We start from the raw sequence: 5,000 nt of genomic DNA on the forward strand, positions 1-5,000 counted from the left end.
TATGCCCTCTGCGTGCTACTGCCTCCATTGGAGTCAGAACTCTGATGATGATGATGAAGATGATGATGAAAAAAATAGTGATAATGACGACGATGATGATGACGAAGACGACGATGGTGATGATAACGATGATGAGGAAGAAGATGACGACGACGATGACGATGATGATGATGACGTCGATAATTTTATTTCTACTAACATTAGCTTGGTCAGATATTGATAACTGCTGGTTGCCTATTTAAGATAACGATAATATTGATGAATGAATGAATGAATGAATGAATGAATGAATGAATGAATGAATGAATGAATGAATGAACAAACAGACGAACATGAAAAATGAATGAACTCAGATGTTGAGTATTGAAATACACCGCAAATACTTTGTCAAAATTCAATAGTCAATACGAACTTTTAATAGGGCTTTTGTTTGAAGTTGTTGTTGATGTTATTAAATTGTTGTTATGATTATTGATGTCTTTGTTTTTCATGTCTTTGTTGATGATGACAATGGGTCTGTTAATGTTTTTGTCTCTTTTATTTACAACACTATACAAGCGTTCATCATCGGTGTTGTTGCTGTTGATGTTGATGTCTTTGTTGTTGTTGATGTTGATGTCTTTGTTGTTGTTGTTGCTGTTGTTGTTGTTAACGCATATACTGTTATCACTTTTGTTGATGATGTTGTCAATGATGACGTTGTTGTTGACGTAGATATCGCTATCATCATAAAAATTGTTGTTGTTGTTGTTGTTGTCGTTGTTGAGTTTCATGTCTTCAAGATTGCTGTAAACACTATACATTGCATCGTCCAACACCTAATCAAGAAAAATATCATCATCATCATGCTCGCCATCATCGTCATCATCATTGTTATCATCGTTATCATCATCACCATCATCATCATCACCACTACCATCACCATCATCATAATTATCCTCATCATCATCATCACCATCATCGTCAGCAACATCATCACCACCACCATCACCATCATCATCAGTATCATCATCATCATCACCATCATCATCACCACCACCATCATCAACACCATCATCATCATGTTGTTGTTGTTGTCACCATCGTCATCATCATCATCGTCATCATCATCACCAACACTGACCAGTTGTGACCGATGCCTATTGTTAATGTAGTAGGCATCTCTATAATGATTCCTGAACAGCAGCAGATTGTAATACGACGAATGGTCATCTTCATCCTCATCATCATCATCCTCACCATCATCATTACCATCATAGCAATCGTCATCATCACCGCACGCCAGAGTGACGTCATCGTCGTACGTCATCACCGCGTTATCGTAATCGTCGTAGCCGTCTTCGTAGAACTTACTGTCTCTGACGTCACCACTATCCATATTATTATTATTATTATTATTATTATCACTATTATTACTATTATTGTTGTTGTTGTTGTTGTTAAATGGTAAGTTACCATATACATTATTGTTATTAATGTTATTGTCGGTGAAAGTTACAACACTATTCTTTTTGGATATAATGCACTTGTTACTATCATTCCTAATGTTGTTGTTGTTGTTGTTGACGATTTTGTTGACGTCATTATTATTATTATTAATATTATTATTATTTATGTTAGGATTACAACTGAGGCTCGATTTGAGGTGAGTCCTCTTAACGACCCCTGTCTCTCTAGCAAGTTTCCTATCTTCATTTCTATCAATGCCACCGAAACTATTGTGGCTACTACAATTACTACCGTTATTATTATTACTATTATTATTGTTGTTGTTGTTGTTGATGTTAGTGTTGATGTTGTTGTTAATGTTATTAACGTTTAATGAAATTTCTTTCCTAAGTAACCTATGACCTTTTAAGCTGCGGACATTACCGTTAGAAATACTGCCACTACTGCTACTGCTGTTACTGAAAGTAGAGCTAGTATTCTTGCTAGTAGTACCGTACGATGGTTTTACCTCGTTATTACGAAAAGGTAGTTTGCTTTTATTTCGAAGGTTCGCTATACCGGGTGATTTGATGCTGTTGTTGGTGCTGTAAGATATTTGTAATGGGTTTTTAGTTGCTTGGTTGTTGTTGTTGTTTCTGATGTGTGTTTTTGTGAGGTTGGAGGAGTTGTTGTTGGCACGTTTTTTCAATGGCGGAGGAGGGGGAAGGAGAGATGGTTCGGACGATTTGATGTTTGTTGTTGTTGATGATGTTTTTGATGTTGTTGTTGATGTTGTTGTTGTTGTTGGCGATGGTAATGACATGAATGATGATGATGAGGATGAATTTGTTGTTGATTGTGGTGTTAATGTTGTTGTTGTTGTTGTTAACGAGGCTAATGATGATGGCGTTGTTTTTATTGCTGCAACTGCTGTTGTTGTTGTTGTTGATTTTGGTGTCTGTTTAACATAATTTAAAGTAAAAATCGTATTAAAACGTTTGAAACATACAACAAGTTTATATTTAGTCATTAATTTATTGCCCATTAATATATATAATTTTGATGATCGTAATTATAATTATTATTATTAACACCACAACCACCATCACCACCACCACCATCATCATCATCACCATCACCATCATCATCACCATCACCATCATCATCACCACCAACCTCGATGACGTCATATGGTATTTCTTCATAACCGCCACTAGAACAATTCACCATATTATCACTATCAATACCGCCCTTGTAACTGTTTCCATCATCATCATCACCCCCACCATCATCATCATCACCACCACCATCATCATCATCATCATTACCAGCAGCATACATGTTGCCAGAGAATTTACCAACATCTTCATCACAGTATCCATAGCTGAAAATTTTATTAGCTGGTGGCCTAGTTACCAGCGGACTTTCTGGCAAAGAAAAGAACTCCGATTTATTTGTTGCCATAGTTTTTTTGTCTTCGTTCATTTTGTCCGTGGGGTTTTTGGGATTTTTCGTGGCAAATAATTTTTTATTTCGAATTTTGCTATTGAGAGTTGAGATTGCTAGAGGGATGGTCGGTGGCTTTTTATTGCTAACTTGAAGCTCCAAATTCGGGCAATCGATGTTGCTGTAATCGTGCGGTCTTGCGACGTTCAGACTTAGTCTTGGTGGCTTCTCAACGGCAAACACTTTTCGCTTTTCTTTCACGTTAGCTTTATCGGACTCGTGAGAGTTTCTACTTGATGTTTTTAAACTGTCGCAACTGAGTTTGTTGCGACTGTCGTCAGTGTCGTTACCTCCGTCCTTATCGTTCGATGGAGAGTGTGAGTGAGATTTGGAAGAGAATGAGTGAGATGGATCGAAAAGTGAGAGTAAGGATTTTGAACTTTTGATGAGTTTCGAAGTCAGTGAGGATGATGATGTGTTTCTGGCTTCCAGTTTTGAATTATCTGATAGATTGACGCCCAGCTTTTTATGAGCTTTGGCGATGTTTTTATTTGAGTCTGCAGCTTTGTAGTTGTTCATTTTTATCTTGTTGTTGCTGTTGTTGTTGTTCTGTTTAGTCTTATTATAATTATTATTATTATTGTTGTTGTTGCTGCTGCTTACGATTTTGCTTTTATTGCTGCCTGTTTTGTAATTATTATTATCATTAATGTTGTTGTTGTTATTGTTATGATTATTGTTGTTGATGGTGTTGCCATAGAATGGTGACTCGTCGCCTAATCTTATCTCTTCGTATATCTCGAACTTCCCGGCAGTTCTCGGATTTTCCCTCTCTGGGGACGTTCAAATAATAATAATAATTAATAATAAAAACATAATAATAATAATAATTATTATTATTATTATTTTTATTATTAACAACGTAAAAATTAGATACACATGAAACAGATTAAGTCCGCTGGCCAACCTGAAGTCACTACATCTTGACCATTAGCATAAATTATATCTCTACTATCAGTTTTACTATTATTATTATTATTATTACTCCCTGTAGAAAGTTCTGGAATGTTCTCTATTCGAACACGAAGTGGCTCGCTGTAGATTGACGCTAGTAAATAAATAAGTAAATTAATTTATGTAATATTATTATTATTATTCTTAATTAAAAATTATTATTTATATTATTGTCATTATTAAATGTTATTGCTATTACTATTATTACTTTATTGTTATCGAGGTATTCATAAGCAGAGTGCCGCTAATCATTCTTAGCTTTCCTAATTTAGAACATAAGACTGCTTCTGCCTTATCCTAAACACTCCTCTGATCATTTCACTTCAGAGAAAATAATGGTTTTTCAGTAAATTTCTGATGAAATTTGTCACAAATCTTGCTAAAACATGTCAAAAACTCATGCAACTCAACAAACTAACGAATAAATAGACAAATGAATGAATGAACAAATGAATGAGTGAGTAAATGAATGAATGATATAATAATGAATGAGTGAATGATTGAATGAATGATTGATTGATTGATATGTGATGCTTACTTGTGTTCATTAAATTTCTTTCAAGACAAGGCATCATAGAAACTGGCCTTACATTGGTTTTACTAGCCGAAGAATTATTTCTTGATGTTGTTGCTGACGATATTGTAAAGGCAAATGTTGTTGCTGGTGTTGTAACTTTACTATTAACAACTGTGAAATTACTGCTTCCACCAACATTCTTCGTAATAATACAATTATTTGCCGTAATCTGTAAAGAATTGATGTTGTTGTTGATGTTGATGTTAGTGTTGTTGTTGTCTAGACATTTATATAGAGTTAGTTTGAAATTTTCATTGACAGGTTTTGAAGCCGGCGTTGGGGTTTTCGGGGTTGGAAATGATGGCGACGATAGTGAATGCAGCCGTAGTTGCGTCGTTTGCGTTTTAGTGGCTGATGTGGTCATTCTTGTTGGCGTTGTTGGTGTCTTGATGGACGTTTTTGTTGTCGTTGATGTTGTCTTTATGCTTATTGGTGGTGGTGATTCTGACGCGAGAAATCTCGGTACACAGACAGGCCTTTTGTTTAATGGTTTGTAGTCGTTGTTGTTTTTGTTGATGTTTTTAGTTAGTTTGTT

The sequence above is a fragment of the Helobdella robusta genome (assembly GCF_000326865.2).
Source record: "Helobdella robusta unplaced genomic scaffold HELROscaffold_16, whole genome shotgun sequence".
Lineage (NCBI taxonomy): Eukaryota > Metazoa > Annelida > Clitellata > Rhynchobdellida > Glossiphoniidae > Helobdella > Helobdella robusta.